Raw genomic sequence first — 23,392 nt, forward strand, 5'->3', positions numbered from 1 at the left:
TACTGCAAATTTGACAATATTGTTTTGAATGCATATTAAGTGTACATCTTTTTCAGAAACAAGTTACTTATTTGCTTGTAAATACCGAGCTAACAGTTTCATACGCATACAAACATAGCTTCCCCATTAAAACATGCGGTATCCCCAGCTTTGCATTTACTCTGTGTACTTAACACATAATCTTTAAGCGGTTATATTTAAGCTGTTTTGTCTTATTTTCGTTTTTTGGAGGGGATTCATTCACTGCTTATCTTTATCAGCAATAACACATAACGGCTTAGTCTACTAATAATCATGTAAATAAATGGGGACCGATAAAAATGACCATCCGATTTATATGCTAATTGAACTTAGCATTACGATTCTGGCTGCTCAGGTATCAGCATACCATCACACGATACCGATACTAAAATAGTTCTCCGGGCGGTAATTAAATATCACGAAGAACCGTACATCTAATCATTAATTAAATTGGTAATATACATTATCGTTAAATTATACAGTAGGCTATACCTCATTCTTTATTTAAGATGAAGTATAAAAAGGTAAATAATTTATTTCTCTTTTGCACTAGATAAACACCTCCAATATGAAGATAAGCCGAGGCATGCCGAGTTCTCTTTCTTATTATGTTTCCTGTTAGCTCGGCGTTTTTGTTATAGTTAGATTTCCTAGATTTATTACCAAGTTATCATGTAATGGAAATATATCCGATAGTTTATCACTTCTAAAACTGTGCTGTTTATATCTCAAATTTTAGCCAACCACCTAGCTTTGTTTATCAAACGCGTTTCGTTATTCGACAAGGGAGATAACCCCCTTGATAAGAAGCTTAGTATTACACTTTAAAGCGATTAAATACACCAAAAAAAGTAATTGAAGACGCATTAATAAAAACTACTGGTTTTATATTTATCTTAATATTCATTAATTCATGCACCGATATATACACGCGTTAGTCCCACGCGTAGATTATCTGAATTTTCTGTTAGGCCGAATTTGCGGGAGACAACTTTATCTAGCCTAAACAAACTCATAATCCACAAGAACACTTGTGTTGGAGAACACGAAATAGACAATCATAAAATACCATTCATGAGTATGAACGTTTCTCCATGGTTTTGCTTACAGAGTACTTTCGGTTTCTGAATACCGGGCCAAAACTATCGCTTCGTATAGCTGTGAATGATAATGAATGCCATACAAATAGCAGCAGGGTATGCTAACTTTTACTAGAGCATCTGATGACACTCTAGAAGTACGTCTATTGATTTCGGCCATCAAAGTATTGACTACAGAAACAGCATTTCTATAATATGTTCGGTATTACATTATTGGATGAAGTATGAATTTGTTTGTTCATTCGATTTTCCTTGTTTCTGACATGGGTTCAGCGAAACGCCCAAGAGCAGTGAATCACATGGCTTCCTCCATTGATTGTGAAGTCGCCGATTTCCTGTAACGATCGAAAACCTAATCTCGTCTGCAGGTCTTCGATGATTTTGCCTGCCATCTGTTGGTGAATACCGATACCTGTTAAATAAATGAATGCAATTCATTTTCTAAAAAGGTCACGGCTTTTCAGATCAAAGACACAGTTAAACATACGTTATGCAAGAGCTAAATATGTCTATTGCAGGTCTTTCTTTAGGCCTGAAATGTTATATAAACTATTAATTAGACGTTTATTAACAAACCAAGACCATAATCAACGCTCGATGGCATCGAATACTCGAGATTTTAACTAGATTAGAACGGTTTGCCATTTGTCAAAACTACAAATAGCGATAACTTGGCCCTGAATGAAGTAATTTGAATGAAATTTTCAATAGTTGTATTTTACATTATCTATTTTTGAGCTATTATAGCAAGAATGGTCAGCTCTTAATCTAAATAAAACATAATGTATCTTTAATATTGGACAAAGGTGTAGGCACAAGGAATGTTGTCCTAACTGACATTACGAGTCGTTTTTTTTCTGTTGGATTTTTCGATCGTTTATGCATTAAGCAACTTCTTTGATCAAATTTTAATAGATATATGTTAATAGTTAACTAGATCTTCTTCCTTGATATTTTAAGATCAAGGCAATTCGGATTTAATGCTACCGTGTTCAAAGAACAGTTTCCTCGTAAATCCAATCTTGAAACTGACCTCTCATCTCATGGCACATCTCTTTGTATTTAAACTACTCTTTTGGGTCTAAAACCGGCAATGTTTTACAATCTGTTTGGTTAGAACAAAATAACCATTGGAATGCAATTTATCATTTACCTAATATGACTTCAAAGAAAAGTTGATTGTCTTTGACTCGCGAGTAAATCACAACTTCTAATTCTCCAGGACCGTTATCAGGTTTTACGGACGGAGTTGGGGATTTGGACGAGTTTTGGTTTTGAAGTGACGGCGTGTTAGGAGTGAATGTCAATAGATCGATACGCACTACTTGTGAAAGTCTGATTACGCGACTCTTCAACTGAAGGGTTAGCCGTTAAACTCCACTAATGGTGTTGCTCGGGGTCTTAGCAAGCAACTTATTCAAATCGCTGTCATTTTTCCGGAAACGCAATGCTTGTCCGTTTTAATAAGAGTCGATTTAGTATCCGTGTTGCTGGTTTGTATGTTTTGTTAGGAGTTCATCAAGTGGCCTGTAGTTCCACCAGGCGCTAAGCCACATTAAACGAAGGACAAGAAAACGCATTAAACACGCATTAAACGGATTATCGTCTTTTAAATCCATTGCTTATTGGATGACATCTGACTAATTTTGAATAACAAAAGCTGAGTTGAAATTTATATTCTCCAGACCCTAGGATATTTTTTAACTAAAAGGCAAGTACTTTTCTGTATTTTGTTGAAATATTAGTATTGGTCTCATCTCAGGTTTTTAGAATCAATTCAATATTTGTAATAGTAATTTTTTTTTATAAAATACTGAAAAGTCAAAGGTTCAATTTTGTGGATTGATTTCTAAAAAGAAAGAAAGAAGAATGTATTCTATTTCTCAATTAGTATTACTATCTCGTTCTTAAATTGCCTTTACTATTAATTATAAAAAAAAATGACATACCCGTATGTTAAGTAAACTATTAAAGTCGTGTAGTATGTAACTCATTTGTTTACACGTATGAAGCTGACAGAGACATAATCTGTAAGATCCCGAACAAGAATTTCTATTGTGTTACAGTCTTATCCTGTTCAACTTCCCTTGCCATGTCCGTATGTTCATCGTTGTGGATCTCAACTTTCCAGTTCGAACTAGTGAAAGTGGTCTAAAAGAGAATTCATAATTGTTGAAGGTGACAGCGGCAATGATTAACTGCGGGGATGAATGTTGAATGTCACGTAAAAATGATAAACGATATAGTTACGTTTGTAGTTATTGGTCCAGTATTTTGTCGATATAAGTGTTGACTTATAATTGATTCCATCACCGATTAATACGACTTTGTAATTCTATTGTTGGCAACGCCGTTAATAGAACACTCATAGTCTCCAGGGGTGATAGATTGTCTTTAGGCGGATCGGTGGATATCGGAAAATGTTTTTGGATGTTGAATCGAGTCTCGGGAGCTTCACTATTTTGATATAAAGAACTTGATATTTCTTAGAGAACAAGTTTGTTAAATAATATATAAGATATTAAAGGGCATGACTTTTGGATTGCTATTTGTTTCAATGGTTTCGATCGAACTAAAACTACGATGACCGAATCATAATATTTTAATCCGGCATGGTCAAATTTGATTAACAATAGGTAATCATAATTGAACTATAAACACAACTCAATTATAAAGGTTTCAGCTTTAATTTAGACAGCCCTTTCAATCGTTCGCAGGGTTGGCATAATAGATGATACGATCTGGTATTCGGGCTAGTCATAGGTTTGAACCCTGGTTTTTGTGTGGCGAGGATTCGTACCTAGTACGCACGGTTATCATTTTATAGTTATCAGTATTTACATCAGTGAGAAATTAGAAACAATTGAATGTTCAAAACTGGAGCTTATGGGGAAGGTATAATATGATGGAAAACATCATTTAGACGTGCTCAAATCCCCATTTCACTCTTCTTGACAAACTTAATATCATCTTTTTCTGGTCTTTCATGAATGAATAATGACAATTTCTGAGTGACTCAACACATCCGAAAAGGTTACATCGTAATATTATCGACAGTGCTGCTTTAGCAGCCAATAAGTGGGAACAGAAGAGAAAAAAAAACTTGAGCATGTTTGACACTTGATTAGGTGTTGCAGTTTATTTCTTACTTGGTGATAGTAGGTGCATCTGATATTCACAGTTTGACTCTTGAATCATCTGGATTTAGCATGAAGTAGAAACATTTATAATTCTTTAATCCAGAGTTTGTAAACAGTATTCAATTAATGATATTAGTGCATCAACATTATTTCGTTTCGGTTAAAGAAAATTATTCAGCGTTATTAGAATTATAGCCAATATATCAGTAATTAGATATAATTAAATTATCTAACAACATGCACGTGTAAAGGACTGGTTATTAAACACATTACCAGGTTCTCTTAACGGAAATTACTTGAGTTTTGAAAACATCGAAGCTGGATATTAGGAATCTGAATTATAAATGGAAACATGGTAGAAATTGGAGTCTATATTTACTAAGTATTGCCAACAAATAATTAAATCTTCGGTAATTGCATGCCATGCAATGCTCCAAGTAACACTTGATAGTTCCCAAATTACATTATTACTTCTTTTGTATAAAAATTCCATTGTGGTCAAAGTTCTGCATGCATTTTGCGCAAAGAAATTAACGATGGCGAACCTAATGTCTCCCAAGAGACTGGTATTTTAAAGTTCCATTATGAATATCTTCACCAGAATTTCACCCTTATCTAATTTTTGAAACGTCTTTTCATTGAAAACTAGGTAACAAACTTTATTATAAACGCTACTACATCCAGCCTTGTTCTTACTAGGTCAACAGACAAGATATTCAAGAATTTCCGGAAATTACGTCATTGTGTTTTTATGTACTGAATGCGATTACCAAGGAAGTCCTGTAGAACGTCTACTCAACTCGGTTCATGTATCAAATACCTTCACTACCCTGTGGTTGACATCCATCATTATCCTTGCTTATTCAGATCATCATCGCTCTCATAATTGTTTTATTGATTTTTCCAATTGGCCTATTAGTTAGGAGTGGAGCCCGTTGGTCACTTGTACGTCTATTATACGTTAACCCGTCGGTCAAACAATTATATCTATCAACTATTATTATCACTCCTTCACCGCGGAAATAGGCCCTGATTATATAGATAGAAAATGTCTGAGGGTGCTGTTCGATTTAACAACACGATTTTTCAACCATGTGATTTGTTTTAGATCATGGTTCTTACGTCCGTGGAATTAGCAATATTCCTTCTACCCAGTCGACTGTCAGTAAAGCAATTCCGGAATCTTCACCTAATGAGATTTTAAAAGTTGGTCGTCTATAACCGTGAGATTGGTTTCCTTTACACAACTGCAACAAACCTGAAAGGAAAAAGAAACTTGTCCAATACCAGGAAACGTAATAGGAAATCATTCTATTAAACAACACTGGTAGAATTAGTGCCAATACAGAATAGTCGACTTATAAATACTGTATCAGAACTGTTAGTTTAAAAATTCAGTTAAATTCAACTAAGAAAAGGCATATGTTATGCATGTAACTACTAGCATCACTGTTAGACCAGTGTGATTTTGATATTCGTATGAAAAATTATTAAGAGGTCGCACTTTAAGATAAAAAGAGAGAGAGAAATGGGGTTTAACGTCCACTCGACACAAACTAGGTCATTTCGGGACTAACACATGGTTCAATTTTATTTCAATAATTCGCTTGCGCGTAGGGGTCTTTAGCTGTGGGAGGAAATCGGAGGACCCGGAGAAAACCCACGAGGTTGGACAGGCGACCCTATTCCTTGTCACGTACAGCCGGGGATCGAAACCCCGCCAATTGACTCAATGACAGACCGTATGATACAGCACGCGCTTGCTAACTATTCGGCCATCCAACCCCCGACTTTAAGATAAAGTTGAAGAACTAAAACCCACAGAGCAGATTTTATAATATAAATAGAAAAAAGTTTCTTTAATCTTCTCACATCATTAATCAAACCTTTAAAAAAACCCGCAGTTTTAACATTACTGTATTCCTAATAAGGTAATTACTGCAGATTAAAGATCCTTTCTTTGACAAAAAGTTTCTGGTTTGGGAGTTTATGTTGGCATTAGGCTTAACAATGTTCGTTAGTGAATATATATTAGATGTAAGAGGATTAGAACTGTCTAAATGTATCTCGTTTAAAAACAAAATAGGATAAATCTTGCAAGAGTTTAGGATAAGTCTCGTGAGAGAAATTTATTCCACTGATGTTGCGTGCATTTAGCATTTTTACTCAGCAAAAAAAGGGTATGTAAATCATTATTAAGGGGTAATTTTATGCTCACGTTTAGAATTATTACACGTGTATTTCGTGTCAATTTGAATGTTAAGAAGATAATTTTTTATAAAGATATATGTAACGACGCCTGGTTGGTTAACTTGCCACAATTATCTCTTGTGCATTTATCAGTGTACACTTGTCTTGTCAGTCAATCTTGTTAATTCGTTAGAAGATACCAGTGTTTAGTAATACAGTTATTAACTTAAGATACTGAAGTCTGTAGTTTGCATCCTTACTTTGACACAAAAAAAGACAACCAGGAACCCATGCCAATCCATGACATGACAAGACGAGAAATGAAAACAACATCCATCTCTTGGCAAGCTTTAGTGATTCTTTCTCCTCTCAGTGCCGTGAAACTATGCAACATTATGAATGAATGCAGAAAGATACAGGTAGAATAAATAAATAAAGTAGGGAATATTTGTGTATCTTTGCTCGATTTTCTAGTTCATGAGTTTATCGCACGGGTTATCGAGTCACGTGACCGCAAATGCCTGGCGTAGTGATACACGTTAAAGAGCTAAACCATCTGCCATTTTAAGATGTAGTTCCGCTATGATGAGGTTTTGATGGTTCAAACATTTACATAACCATATGCAAGGGAAGTGATTGTATATACAATGTTGACTACATCATGTAGTTTGGGATATTCTCAGATATTAAAATGCCAAAGCCACGGTGAGATATGGTATACATGTTGTTTGGTATTTATCCGCCATCAATTAAAACGGATTTGTTGTCTTCCTCTTCCATGTATTAGTAGAGATTCACCTGTTAGAATTCCTTTATATGAAACATACTAGATAGGTTTATTATTCCAAAGGGATATTACTTATCTATGTATCAGATATAATTAGTTTAATCTAAACTTCAAGAGGAACATGTTCTTGTCCTTCGAGCATGAGTTATCTTTAGAGCACACCATTAACCTTTTTTGTTTTTGTAGTTTTGCCAATAAGCGGGATAAATAACTTTGTGAGATGAAAAGTTATTAAAATCTAGCTTGAGCAATTTTCGACGATTGGACATAAAGTTGTCGCTGTAATTCGTACTATAATGTTAAGCTTCATACATTGTTATGCACCCTTAATAACCTCAGCATCCCCAATTCCCTTTAATTTCAGATTACCATCAAACTCAAACAAATATCTTACATATACGTTTTAATATACCCTTCCAATATCTAAGTTTTGCCAGTATGTCGGCCTTTGACTTTATGTCGATAAAAATTAAATTTGTATTTGTCAGTGTGCGGCAATGATACAGCGAACAAAAACTTTAACCGTGGATAATATTGATTCTACATTCTGAAAATCAAAACGTTTCTGTGGAACACAGAACCACTGACAATACATTGTAATAATTTCATAAATACATACGATGCATTCCTCGAATACATGGATTTGAGTCGCATAGTGGCGGAGAGTGTGGAGCACTAAGCAGGGTGTGTTTCCACTTAAGTAACACTTGACATAAGATGGTCGGGCACATAATATTACACTATTATTTATTTTTTTTTTTGGGGGGGGGGGGAGTACACAGATGTTGTGTTGTGAACATTAAGGAAGACCTGATATTGAACCCATCTAGGAGACGTGGTAACGCCATATAACTAACAATTGGGTTTAATTTTGTACTTTGTGCATTGTTTTTATTGTGCGTATTTTTCACAGTTTCCAATATTGTCTGTAAGGATCGATGCGGCTGTATTTATTCAAGTAATGGTGATTAACGACGTTAGAAGAAGATTCGTGTTAATAAAAAAATCTCCCGTCTTTTTGGGTTGCCAACAGATCAGCTGCGGATTCCTTGAACATTTAAAATACCATGCGACCACTTGGTGATATATCCATCACTGTCACGAGGAACTACATTGACCGTAGACGAATATCGAGAAACGTCCATTTGCATTTCGATCTTTTGTAAGTATCACTCGTTTTTATCGCTGGAAAAAGATGGCAATACGTTAGACATTAAAGCTCCATTTTGACAAGCACACACCATGGGCATCAGATGCATCCAATTTGAAAGACGTATAATAAAAGCTGAACAGATATCCAAAGAGATTTAACAGTATGGCTGAATAATCCCAGTGCTATTTACGCATACGTTTATAGAAGGTTGGGATAATTAAAACTGCAGTTGAAGAGAAACATGGAATTAGATGTCTATAGTGTTTCAACTCTCTTCCGATCAAAGTTAAAGAAAAAGTACATGTTGTATAAAATTACAAAATTACTTAAAGTTAATTAAAACAAGTTTTATGTAAAATCTTTGATATTCAACACATAGTGATGCACATGCACATAATAATCTTCTTTGACAAGAGCAACACATGTTGCAAATCCTTCAAAGCTGATATAACACAAAGACTTCCTATCAATTTGTTTAAACACATTTTTTTTTTCGACTACGGTTTCTTTACCCCACCATATTGGCGTAATGAAGTAAAGCGATTGTACATTGGTATGCTGGGACATGCGCGGACATTAAGAAATAAGTCGTCGCCACTTAAAACCTGTTCGATATATTTGTTCACTGTAAACATCTTTACAATAAGAATCATCAGCGAGTTTGTGCCTAAAGAACCCTGAAAGGGATTCGGTAGCTTTTACCTGCCTGTATTAGCTTACACCTTTAAATATAATGAAATTAAAAGCAAAATGTTTTGCTCTGTTGGTTGAAGTCTCATTGCGTGATTTATATCGACTATTCAGGGACTCAATCCAATTACTTAATTAAAAAATAAAGTCAGATTGGCAGATGGTGGATTTCTGTACATTTTGTATAGGCCATTTTGGGAGCATGGCCTAGGACCGCGCGTATTTAGCGTTCTGGGTGGGGGTGTATAGAAATCTTCAAAATATTTTCGCTTTGCTATTTACAGTTTCCATCGTAATTCTTTTCCTATTTGTTTCCTTGGTTGAAGTTGCCAGACAGCACCAGCAAGCCTAAATGATACAAATAAATATACCAACTCCCCTGAAAGTGGAATCTTCTCCGCTAGAACGCATAAGCATACCCTGTCAGCTATCAGCAGTCGAATTGTACAACTGATCATATTTGTATTATACTTGTGGTATTTTATCAGTATAATAATTATAGTCTTCTTTTTGTATGATGTTTAAGCATAAAATAAACCAGCAAATTTATTAGGAAATGAGTTCAATAAAGAAAAAAGAATGTGTGAGTGAAATGTTATCTAGACCCGCTCGATTTGTTGATCAGATATTTTCTATAGAAGAATTCGATAATAATTTAATATGTTCGTTTCAGGCGCCATACGGCTTATATCTTTTCATCTGCGTATCGGTGATTTGATGAATATCAGAATAATTGAGTTTTGTAATCAAGCAAATATTCACAATTTTAATTTTGAATTTAACGCTCAAAATACTTCGGTAAATTAAGCGATTTGACATGACCAGTTGACATATACTTAATTCACTATATTCTGAGTCTCATGGAATGTAAAATAATTTAAAAATATTCTGTTATCACGACGACAAGAAAATGGCATTTCTTCCACATACCAAATTTGACATTTCTTATAAGTAAAAAACTGACTGCATATTGCATAATGATCTAATTGAATAATTATTTTAAATTTTCTGCAGTTTCGTAATCCTAACTGGATTATCGCCCTTGTTTTATGCCTTTATATAAATACCTTTTTATAGTACGATTTTTTCAACATACACGGTTTGCATTTCTTAAAGGTGTAATACTTATTATATTTTGTGCAATTACATAGTTGAATAATTCCGATTAATTCCTAAATTAATAGTTTATTAATCTTTTGGCTTTGTCTTATCTGGATTATCGTCCTTTTTAATTTTTATTGTTGGCTTTTATTACATTTAACTCTTGGCGTCATTTGGCAAACTACCGCCTATTACGTCACGTCATTCAATCAGCAGACGACTGTCTTCGAGACAGGTTGCACTTTTTTCCGTTTACTTCTTTGTATCCAGTATTGTTTTTTCCTCTGTTTTTGTGGTAAAAAAATTTTTGAGTTTTTTTTTTTTGTTTTTTTTTTTTTTGGTGGTAAATGGGACATGCCCTAACTTTGTAGTCAATACACCTCAATTCTTTTGAACACTTAACATTTTACATAGACCATTTAGTTTAAGACTACCGGTCTTTTTTTATATACATTTCACGGATATGATTACTTCTATAGGTTTTTTTTTACTTCAATATGCTTACATTCATATTCCATATGGTATATAGCAGACAATGCATGACTCGTAGGCCTACTAGTATTACAATATGTTTTCTCTAGGTTATATACCTGCTTGTTAGTTTTCATTTTTGAGGGAAGCCTGTATCACAACAGGCCCAGGGCTGTATTCAGCGCAGTGGACGCTTACGGCTAGCCCCCGGATCCATTCACTTAAACTGATATGAACGTTTGTTTGTGATTTTTGCGTATTGTGTCTTATCCGTAATTTAATTTATGTGTAATTGTGTGTGATGCAGTCCCCCCGCACTTACTCAGGTATATGGCTTTGCGCAGGAAATGACGTCATTTGTATCGCTTCATGTCCAGTCATGCGTAGCTAAATTTCTAATTAGTAGATCGGCTGTAGACAATTAAACTAAGTATGCTATAAACAGTACTATATTGTAGACGGAATTCTTTTGTACCAGTTTCTATCAGTAAGCATTTTGTATAATATAATGCAAGTCCAAATAATTACAAGACAAATGTAAACATATAATGGGACTACTAGACTTTTTTAGGGAGGGATACTGAGTTATTTTAACTGACAATTATATGTTTTAATTGATACCGATCATAATTACTCTAAGTTATGACTTATGTCATAATACGTATAACCCCGTTACAATAAGTCACCATTAATTAGAAACAGTGCATACAAATGAATATTTTTTATATTAAAATTTTTGAAATCATTAGCTTGAAAGTTTTTATTATGGATATTATTAGGAATATCGAGTTAAATTAGTATTTATTAATCGCGTGAAAATATCGTGGAACATTAAACACATGTGATATTGGGTTACCATAAGAAGGCCGTTCTACATCAATATATCAGCCGAATATCAATATATATATATATATAGACAAATATTCGATATTTATTCTATGTTTAGACATATGAATAATCGAAACTGGTATACACAGCCATCACAAGCACGTGATGCATCAAACTTTAATAATGTGTCTTTGAAAATCAATATATAAATTGTGTGTGCCGAGTGAGAAAATATATGGCTATTATACTACACTCATTACACCACACACATGGTTCAGTTCTTCGTTCACTATTACAGGAAAACACTGTATAGGCTTCACGACAACAACTGGTACTTGCTATAGTATTAATTAGAATTTTTCTCGAGCTAGCATTCTACACCACCAGCTTGCCACTTCACCGGAAGTATATTATGAGACTGACATCGCCTCGTATTGAAATCAAACAGCCTGTGTTCTCAGTGTATGTTGCGATGTTATAATCAGGACATCTTATTCTTTGTGTGAAGAAAGGTGGGTAAATACAAATTCTTATTTTTAAAACGTATTCACGCGAAATGAGACTAAACAATCGATGGACACGTAGTTATGCACATAACATAGGATTAGTAAAACGACATCCAACAAAGGAGGGCATCGGACATCGACGTCTTAGTTCTGTGTTAAGATTTCCTTCACAAGCAGACGTCAGTCTATTATTAGCAGACTCAGAAGAACATGAACGCTACACTCACTTGTAAACAAATGTTGAAAACAGAATATAATGTTATTGTGCTTTGAGGCAAAAGAATAGTAAAACAAAACTAAACGATAGCTAGAAATCCTAACTGGTTGTGTTTCAATGGTTTGTTATGATTTAAAGCCGAGAGAATAGTATAAGATCCCATTCTTCCCCAACGCTTCGGGAGTTGTATTTATTGTTAAGGGAGAGGTAGAGAACATGTTGTTGTGGGTCTCGGGTTTCATAGCTGAAAGACAGTATGTCTAGGTGTTATTGGAGTGATGTTGACTAACGTTACAGAACACGATTAATATCATATTGAGTTAAATGGCTTATGTGTAGCATAGTTTTATAGAAAAATAGTCGATAGCTTGAAATATATCACATAATTGTTTGAATGTTGCAGTGGTTTGGTTGGTTATACAGGCGTCTAGGGCCAAGACACTTCATCAATAATGACATGATAGAATTGGCTCATGTATTCAACACTGTCATAGTATAAGCCATAATTATTGTCATTATCTGCTGTTTGAGAACCGAATCATTCTCTGACCCAATTTTCCCGTCGTCTTGATCTATTGTCGAAAGAATGTTTCATTGTGAAACTATCTAATACCCCATTGTTGATTATCACTCGAACGGGAAGCTTTCAACCGTTTCGTAATGGCATGTACCCTATAAGATCCATGGTAATGGCTTTGCAACCAGCGAATTGAAACATTCGTAGGTAAACATATGAATATTTTATGTCTAATTATGTCGATGTTTGTCATCAAAGTACAACTATCTATATAGATAAATAAATTATTGAACAGTTTGCTTTGTGTTCCATCAGTGATGCATTTTGTCATCATATTTGACATTACATTTGAAAACCGTTATTGACGATTTATGTATTATGCTCTATCGAATAATGGAAGTGTTGTATGGCCATTAATGTATTTTTTCATGATTCGTCGACCAAAAAGTGAAATGTGGCGGAAACATGTAGATAATATTTATTATTATTTCAGACGGTTTACAATTCATTGACATTTGTCATTTCAGTCAGAAAATAGATAAGTAAAAATGTTAAATTTCAATGCAATAGATTTTCAATGATAAATACGATCAAGTATTGTATATAAGACTAGTTTAATGGACGTGTTGATCAAACTACAATGAGAAATGAAGTGTGTTCAAGCTTCATCATCAGCATGACGTAGTCATTTGATAGGTCGCAAGTAAAATAATTAAAAAGCGAAAATTTTGTGAGTTTAAACATTATTGACTGATTTAATACACATTCTGTTATTGTGAAAATATGCAAATTGAACATGATAAATTTAAACTCTTATTCATCACCAAGGCTCTCACTAGTTATATACGAAACGGAAATCTTTTGTTATGGTAAGAGAGAAAATGATTTCCGAGACCATTAAAGCAAATTATTTGATAAAGTACACAATTCCGACCCCGTGTCGGTTGTTTCTTATCACATCCTACAGTGCACAATACATCATAGGGAAATACTTACAAGCCAGATTAGTTTGTGTGTAATCATTGTAAATGAATCATTATGGGATTTATTTTTCATTCCCACGCACGGTGAAATGCTATTTATTAACCTTACATACATGTATATTAGAAATGTCATGTCATAGTGGAACAGTCCTTAAAACAGGACCCTTGAGCATTAAAGCCCACTGTTCCGCTTTTCAGTTGTACAGAGTAAAATTATATGGCTAAGAATGTGTATACTATGACTGCCTAATGATTAAATGTTTTGAAACACCTTAAGTTTCCTATGCTATGTGTGTTCTCTACTAATTCGATTTCCATCGATTCTGAACGTCTGCCTTATAAATAAAAACAAAAATACTCTTTTGGTATCTAGGAAGTCTTAATGTTAAATAGCATCAGTTACCACGTCCATAATCATGGGACTTAATTACAATTCCGGTGTAAAATTGCATAGGGTGTGAATTCTACTTAACACAACTAGGCCTTTATTAATATCAAACGGATTGAACCGAAGAGCGCGTTTCATTTTTAAATTATAAATATTTATTGAACCGAAAAAGCTTTATAATCGTCCCAGGTTATTCAGTTTGATATACACGTATATTGAATCGCTTTTATTAACCGTGTTTAAATTGCATGATAATTAAAATCTATTCAATATTTCAATACAATCATTGAATAGTATTTAAAATCGACCCTTTCCACGAAAATATTAGCCGTTTTAGTATACTCATGAAAGTTTTATCCACATTTGTATTTACCAACACTACCTATGAAAACAGGTGTGTCTGATGTGTAATACAGGTTATTATTCTGTTTTACACCTGTAATATAAGACACGGTATATGTAAACGTAGACGGTATATACATGTAACTGATTTCAGTCCCAGATTTATCTATCATTGATATTATTGAAAGGGGGGGTAAAAGGGGTTGAATCAATTTCAAATCTAGATTTGATTCTACCATGTGACAATATGAAATTAAATGAAATGGGGTTTGAGGTCCTACTCACCCATTTAACAATATATATAGACCCCTATTATAAAATTGTATATATATATATATATATATATATATATATATATATATATATATATATATATATATATTCAATTTTATAATAGGGGTCTATGTTTATGTCTGTGCTCAAGGATTAGTTTATAATACATAGTTAATAAATGGTTACTCTTGTCAGCCCTGTTCATCATCATTGATGGTATTAACAATGATTACAACGTAAAATTCATGCAAATCCTTAGAAGGTCCTTTCTTCACGCCCCATTGTCGTTGGGGTGTGGTCAAAACGACCATGAACCAAAACGGCAAAAATTCACTGCATATTTATAACGTAACAATATTGGAAATCATTTGTTTATATCCATATTAGTTTATAAATTATAGCATGTGAAATACGAATATTATTGATTTATATATTGAAAATGGTAGATTTTAGGGTGTTTGGCATTTTAGCACTAATTTTATCAATAGTACAGCGCATTAATCTGCATTTTGTTTTGTTCTGAAAATACTAAATAAGTCATTTTATGGTGATAGGAAAGAATGGTGCGCCCAAAATATTGGCATGATTTAAACTAAGAAAGAAGCGAATTCGTGCATTTTCGACATACATTTCAGCACATTAAATGCTTTTTAACTATAGTTATTTGATTAGTTATCCACTCTGTCTCATCCAGGAGGCGACGTTGCCTTGGTAGGAGTACTTTATAAATCTTTTTCGACTAATTCCTTTTTAGCTCCATTTTCCCCCATGTATATACACATCTAGTGTTTTGTTAGTTGCGCTCATTTACTTCGATATCACCATTTCCATTCAGTGTGTTAAGTATCTATATATCGCTATAAATAAGCAATTCCATTCAGTGTGTTAAGTATCTATATATCGCTATAAATAAAGCAGCCGACTGAAGAAAGTCTACGTGCATCATGTAATATATTATTAGTGTCGAAAGTTTTTGTACAGTAAAGCATCTTGTTATGAATATAAACAACCCATTTTAAAACGTCTTGTCACAATCTTTTCCTTAATCAGCTCCTGCATAGCCGCAAGCAGAAACGTCTGGGATGAAGTAAACGTTTGCATTAAAAGGAGCTTGTGAGGTTTATATTTGGAAGGTTTATGGCTTAACAAAGAACAGTAGTTATCAACCAGTTTATATTAACAAAGAAGATAACTTCAAGTAGTATATTTTTCCTCTCAAAACTTATCAAATTTCAATAACATCGCCCTTTAATAGATGAATAGTTCATCCTTTCCCATGTTCTCGTGAACAAAATATTCACTGATATATCTATCATATACTGTAGAGCTGAAATTGATATGGAATTATGATTGACAAGCCATTTAGTCTTTAATTTACTATTTTAATTACACGTTTATCATATATCATGTTCTGTATGTATAAAGACTTTAAATCTACGCCTAGCCATGACTAGACTTGTGTGTCTCAGATTGAAAGGTATTAAATTATATATAAAATTTATATGAAACAAAATCACCTCTTTTGTGCCTAGGGTATCCTTCGGATTTTTATAAAGAATATGATTTAAAGATATCAAGACTTTATGATTTATTTTCCTTTCGTTTCGTTCTATATTCATAAATGAATTTTTATTAAGATGCAGGAAAGCGCTATGGGATCGTCTTTCGCCTCATCCATTGTTAAAATCTAGTCAAGGATAAAGGTATTTTGATGTGATCAAAACAAGTTATTGCCGATCTCTTATAGAAAATGTTGTTCAGATGTCACTACTTAACTAAACTCAAATAATCATTTCATAGGCGAAAGGAAAAGTGGACTCCATGTTTTAAAAATACAAGTCTACTCAAAGTTTTAATAAAATGAAACATTTGCTTGATCAAATACGATTTGTGAACTAATATATATTTATCACCCAATAATACATTCTACAGTAGATATCGCTTGTGTGATATATTTCATAATCTACTGTGATTGTTACTTTATCAACTTGTGTTGATGTTTTTTGATATCAAAAAAGACTGGTAGGAGATTCTCTATATATACTCTTAAAACAAGTAGGGGATATTCAGAAACAATACAAAACTGCGGAAATGTACTGCTGTTTTTATTAGTGGTAACCAGTGTATATTAATAACAGACCACTTGCCTACACATGAACATAAACAGTTCATATGGGCAATGAAATACACTGTCAAAAGTGAAAATGGACGTTTTTGATTTTTGTCTTAATAATGGGTAATTGCTCCACAATCCTCAGACATTCCGCAATTCGTCGTGGCATGCTCCTAATCAACTGTCCAATCACGATTTGGGGCAATCCGACCCACTCCTCTTGCAGTGCCACGGTCAATTCTCGCAATGTTGTCGGTTGACGTTGACGTCGACGAACACGTCTACCGATCATGTCCCAGACATGCTCTATGGGGAAAGAGCAGAACTATCAGTGTCAGGATGTGGTAACGGTAGTACACACCAGTGACCCATTCTTGAACAATATGCAAGTCCGTTCTGCAAGTCACGGTGATTCCTTCCCACACCATAACAGACCCACGCCCGAATCTGTCATGCTGTCTGACGTTAACGTTAGCATGACGCTCATTTACACGCCTCCAAACGCGAGCACGCCTATCGGTGAAATCCAGAGTAAATCTGGACTCATCTGAGAAAATTACACGCGCCCATCGACGATTACCCTAATTTCTACGCTGCCTACACCATTGACGCCTGTTTGCCATGTGCTGGCCTGTTAATGGAGACACAACACGCGGTCGTCGAGCATGCAAATGGGCTGCATGCAGCCGATTTCTAATCGTTTGGGGTGTAACTTGAATTCCTGTAACTTGGTACAAGTTTACAGAAAGCTGATTGGCCGTTTGTCCTCGATTTCGCAAGACCTGTGTGCGAATGTATCGATCCTGGACTTATGTAGTGGCTCTAGGAAGACCTGAAGGAGGTTTATCATCAACATTGTGTGTTTGTTGGTACTGGTTCCACAGTCTGCTGATCACAGACTGTGACACATTAAGCATGTTAGTTACTTCTCGCTGTGTAGAACCCATTGAAGCATGCCACTAGCATGTAGACGTTCATCATGTTGAAGACGTCTCATTGAAAATTAAACACACTAAAGCAAAGGTACGCTAAACAGTAAATCTTATGCAAGAACCGTTAGGAAAGCAAACATGGATAGATAAACCAGCACGCGGTATTTTTCATCCCTTCCTTGAAGTGTCAAATTTGACAATGAACCCCTCCCACGTGTATGGCGCTATTGCGTGTCGTAGTTGCAGCTCAGTGGTTCTGTTGGGGCGATAAGTTATTCATTTCTGAACATACTCTCAAAGCATGTCAAGTGTCCATTTATCATATCACAACCTGCATAGGTATTTGCATTTCAATATCCCCTACTTTTTTTGAAGAGTATATATATTTTTTTTTAAATAAAAATAGGCCAACCGTATTGAGGAGGCTGAGGTGTATAATCATTAAGATTGTTCGGGAACTTGTTTTATTTCAGAATATTAAAGTCACAAATCAAAAAAAGTAATTATGGCACAAGCCAAAATGGCGTTGTTAACGTAGTAACACATAACCTTGAAATGTTATTTTCGTATCGTCGGACTTCATCTAAATGATTATTCTTTGTTAATGTGTTGAATGGTTCCATTATTTGACGAAATTCTATTTCTGACATAATCTCGTACTTTTCATGCAAATCATAAGAATTTTCATCAACGTTCCAAGTGGGAGAAAATAGTTTTATCTCATGATGCTTTATTGTCGTATCTTATTAAAATAGAAGTCTATCACTGGTATTTCTAGAAGAAATCATTTCCTTACACAAGAACTTATAAAAAATAAACATCCTTACTCATCAATTCATTATACATATAATGTACCTTGCAATTTGTTAATAAAAGAGTCTATTGCCGGCATTATCTCTATTATCAATCAGACAGTTCTGGTATTTTTTGTTAGTCCCGGGCCGAGGTCTCTCAAGGAGATCTTAATATTTATGTATATTTCTTAATGAGTTTAAATCTAATCATATTTTAAAGAAGAAAAACATTGATGATCATTCTGTTTTGGGTATTTTTATTCCCGCACTGGAAGGTAATCGCTGATGCAAGTACTGACATTTATATGCATTTCCTAATTAGCTTAAATCTAATCACATTTCGACAAAAAATGATGAGTAAAGTTAATGCATATTTTATGTGAATCTCGTCTAAATTCGATTAAGAAAATGTATCTTGTTAAAATTAGTAAACAACCGATACAGGAGACAGATCTCATTATTCAAATCAACTTCATTATTGAGGAGGTAATTAATACCGTACAAAATAATTAAATCAGAGGGTTAAATAACTCAGATAATGAGCCACAAGGCATGCACGAACATTAACTTTGTTATACATTAGAAAATGTTAAGTGGAGGTCGCATTTTCTCATCTTTTGTTGTTTTTTTGTCTTTCAAGTATTACCTTGCACGCGATGTGAACTGATTAGTTTTAAGTATTAACCTTGTCCATAATGTCGACGAATCGGTTTTAAGGATTGCGTTTTATTTTATACCACCCCTTTTGTATCCGTTGTCTAATGACATTGGTAAGAAGGTATTATGTTCCATTCTATAGTCTAATACTGCAAGTCACAATAATAGGCCTACAAGTAACCATTTGCATCTTTGACAAAAGCGTTACCAATTGCATTAAATGCTATTTCTGTCTATAAATGAGCTAATTTCCTGTTTGTTCTGCCACCTCTTTACCAGGTCGTACTTTCAGTGCTATACATTAGGGGTATTTAAAAATGTTGACTCCATGTAGTTAAAAATAGCCAGTAATGCAGCATATCATAAAACTATGGCATGTAATAAGGTGTAGACAATACGAAATATACCCCTACATTTATTACTGTTTATGTCAGTTTAACGCTTCCGTATCTTTTATCTGAGATAAAAATGGGTTTTAAATAAGGTCTGTTAAGTCAAGAAAAAGCTTATTAAGATTATTTATGTTATTCTTTAATTCATAAGTGGAAGTGTTCCCTGGATAAAATAGGAGTTAATGAATGTAACTGAGCTTTCTTTGGCGCTTTTAACTCGTCTTAAACAATTCTTTGATACCTCGAATCCCCACTAGTATGACTGGCATCAGACGGGCTTGCGACAATTTTCTGCTAGACTGACTGATTTACAACCTATCTGCGAGGCTGACTAGAAGCAGAGATCGACCATAGGGTATTATTAACAGTTGGAGTGTAAATGATTGCCTATGAAGTTCACGATTCGCTTTGTTATTGATTCTCACAGGTTTGAACCGTGTTAAGGTAGTGCGAGAAATGGGTTAGCAAACATGATTTCTCGTCTCATACATATTTCAAGAATACCAAGTGCTTCTACTTGTGTAATTGCATTAAAGCAAGTGGACAATCGTTAGTAATCTGATTATGGTAGCACGGCGCTTAATAAGCTGTTTCAGATATAGATAAAGATTGGGTACTACCTATCACAAAGCTACAAATCTCTCTTAACCACTGAGGATGGTCGAGGAACTCTTTTAGTATTGGTATTTAAGGGTGTTTCGACAGTGCTTTATTAGTTTTAGATGAATGAATAATTTACTGACTGTAATGAACACCCACTGATAGTGTAACACGATCGAAACAAACGATTTTTTAAAATTATTCTTAATCTTTTCAAACATATCTGTTGAAGCATTAATACCTGACTTTAGACTTTACCAATATCTTGCAGCGTTTACCTCTGACTTAAATTTCCAATTTCTGAAAGATCTAACGGCCGATGTAGTTTAAGGGACGCCCTGCTATAAATAAAACTAGGTTATGGTCTCACATTTGGTTAACATTTTGACAATAAAATGAAGAGAGTTTTTGTAATCCAATTCAAAGACCGTTCTTTGAGGTTCTAAAAATCGATCAACTCGACGACCAAGCAATCTCGTTCTTTTCCCAAGCTTAATCAAAGTAAAAGGCCTTTACTTTTGTACTCCTCTTGATCAATGGGCTATTTGACATACTGTTCCACTTCCATATAATGTCAACTCCCCCTACATATGACCGGTATTACAAATTTTAAAGTAGACTACTTAGACTAGTACAATAGTAATGGATATAATGTAACTACAAATTATTGTGCCATTTTTGAGTCGCCTTTGGTACCCATAAGACTGCCACCAGGCAATCTAGCACGCTACTGCACCTGGTAAAGGTCAGAGAATAATAAAAAATATAACAGATTTTTTAGCTTTTAATTGTCATCCAATCGGTATTCGGGTTCAATTAGACTGCTGTGCTGTAAACAGGTTCTTGGTGATGTCAGTATCATTAAACCTCAAGCAACTGATTTAAAGCAAAATTTATCCAACAATATGACTTCGTTTAGCATACACCCAAGTAAAACGAGGACTATGCACGAGGCTGTGATGCTAACGCTAACGTATTTAAAACACCCAGTTCCGTGGCTGCCCAGTTCGCATACCAAATTGTTTCAAATTGTGATACTAAGTTGCTTGTATGTGAAGGCTCCGGTAGGCTTGTTACCTGTTAGCTGACGAGGGTAAATAAAATGATCAGATCTGTGAATATGTATTAAAAGCGGATTTTAGTTCCCATTGACCTATGTCACTCATGTTATTGGTTACTGACCGTCTACTAACACGACTAAGCTGATGAGATGTAGACAGTATATTATGAAGATGATTCGTGAGTTACCGGTACATAATAGAGCCTTTATTCCGCACAGGAGGCACGAAGACAAGCCAGATAGTCTAACACGACTTGCCACTAACACTACAACCCAGTACAAACAAGACGAGTAAACACATTTGTTATAAATGAAATCATCCCGGGTTTTAGGTTTGTCCTGGGTCGATAAACAAATTAATATGTCTTCAATTCATTTGTCCCGCAGATTTCATTCCTTTTGGGTTCGACAACTATAGTCTAAAACAGAATGGACACATACACAAACCAAAATATATACTTAAGCAGGCATATGCTTTGAACAAACAAAACAATACAAAATGGCGACTGTTTTTTCTCTCTATCGTCTTTGTGGCATGTGTGAGAATTGTATCAGATGTTACGTAGCATAAGTGGCATTATTGGAATACGGGGAGAAGGTTTCCAGACACCGTGTTAATATTTTTACAAGAAAATACATCTGGGTGGAATGTGGACTAGCGCTTTTTGCCAGGGACTACAATATTGACGACATAACACCCCCAACCTGTATGAACCGTAATAAATAAATACCCCTGTCATGACATGCACTTCCGGGATCCAGTATTGTCAAAGAGTATTGGCATGCGTGTTAATAAAAAATTGAATTTGTTGGAGAGGGCACGGGGTAAATTAGGGACAAACTGCCGGTTTGTACTGATGTGAGATAGACTATAGAGTGTCTGGAATCAATTGTCAGTTGCAGGAAGCAAGGAAAGGTCTGTACCGGGAAAGATATTCCAAGCTCGAGTAGCAGTATAGGTGTTAGCCTTCCTCGGCATTCCTATGTTTTCACACCGAATTTCTAGCCTATAAGTCCTGATGTGCAAATGTATATTTACAAATCCCAGATGAATGTGATGCTCTACATTTTATGATAAAAATGTTTTGAGATTGAACGCTAACAAAGAATTAAGGCAATTTAGTTACCATAATGATATAATAAAGACTAAGGCGCCATGTTTCGATGCAATCTGCAATTGAGTATCACCCAATTTGAATTGAAAGAAGTATTGGTCTACCCACAGAAAGAGGAAAAGGTCATGGAATTAATAAGACTGTTTTTGAAAAGCATTAACCTGAAATCATGCGACATGTACCTGAAATAATGCTAACTACATATTAAATAGTCTATAAATATCTTTAATGTTAACATTTATTACGGTCATAATTTTTATTCGATTTAAACAACCGTTTGCATATGTGACCGTTAAATCCAAATTATGTTTCAGTTCTAATTTTGGACCAAAACTGCCAGACAAAATGACCGCGCAAATAGTGTAAAAATATGTAATACCAAGGTTGTGGACACTCTAGAAGTCACAATTTTTGTCCGATTTTGACGAAACTTGAAATGTATGTTTATAATCCAAAGATCTTGGTTCCTTTCGATATTTGCGCATATCGCATCTTAACTTCCTGAATTATTGACCCTGATTGTACGTAAAATGACGGTTGAGTTTGAATTTCCTAAACATCAGACCAAAACTGTAAAGTGTAAAAGTATGTAATACCAAGGTTGTCAACCCACTACAGGTCACAATCTGTGTTCGATTTTGATGAAACTTAAATTATATGGTTATGTCCCAAGATCTCGGTTCCTTCCGATATTCGTGCATATCAGGCTATAACTTCCTGGATTATGGCACCTGATTGTACGAAATATCATATTTTTAGCTTGTGGATCCTCTCTAGAGGTCACAATTTTTATCTGATTTTAAAAACCGTTTAATTATATCACCGTTACACCATAATTAAGATTAAGTTCAAATTTGGGGAAAATAAAAACGAAACTGCCCGACAAAATGGCCGCTCCTTGCACGCAAATTGTGTAAATGGACATGTATGTAATTCTCCAGACTGTATGAGAAATGTAGGCGTATCTTGTCTGGCAACCGTTGGTTAACTGAGTAAAGAGATAGGAATTGTTAATTCGCATT

At 34.6% G+C, this 23,392-nt stretch overlaps 1 protein-coding gene across 6 annotated transcripts in view; it reads left to right on the top strand.

Moving 5' to 3' along the window:
• LOC126827483 (uncharacterized) overlaps positions 1–23,392 on the top strand; it is a 96,130-nt gene that overhangs the window by 36,113 nt on the left and 36,625 nt on the right. The window contains exon 1 of one of the 6 annotated variants that reach the window (XM_050556869.2): positions 11,791–11,993. The exons of the other annotated variants lie outside the window; for them this stretch is intronic. The gene's annotated coding sequence lies outside the window, so the exon portion shown is untranslated. Of the gene's footprint in view, positions 1–11,790; positions 11,994–23,392 lie in introns of those variants that run through there. 6 annotated transcript variants of the gene reach the window in all.

Source organism: Patella vulgata, chromosome 7 (genome assembly GCF_932274485.2).
Source record: "Patella vulgata chromosome 7, xgPatVulg1.2, whole genome shotgun sequence".
In the NCBI taxonomy this organism is placed as follows: Eukaryota; Metazoa; Mollusca; class Gastropoda; family Patellidae; genus Patella; species Patella vulgata.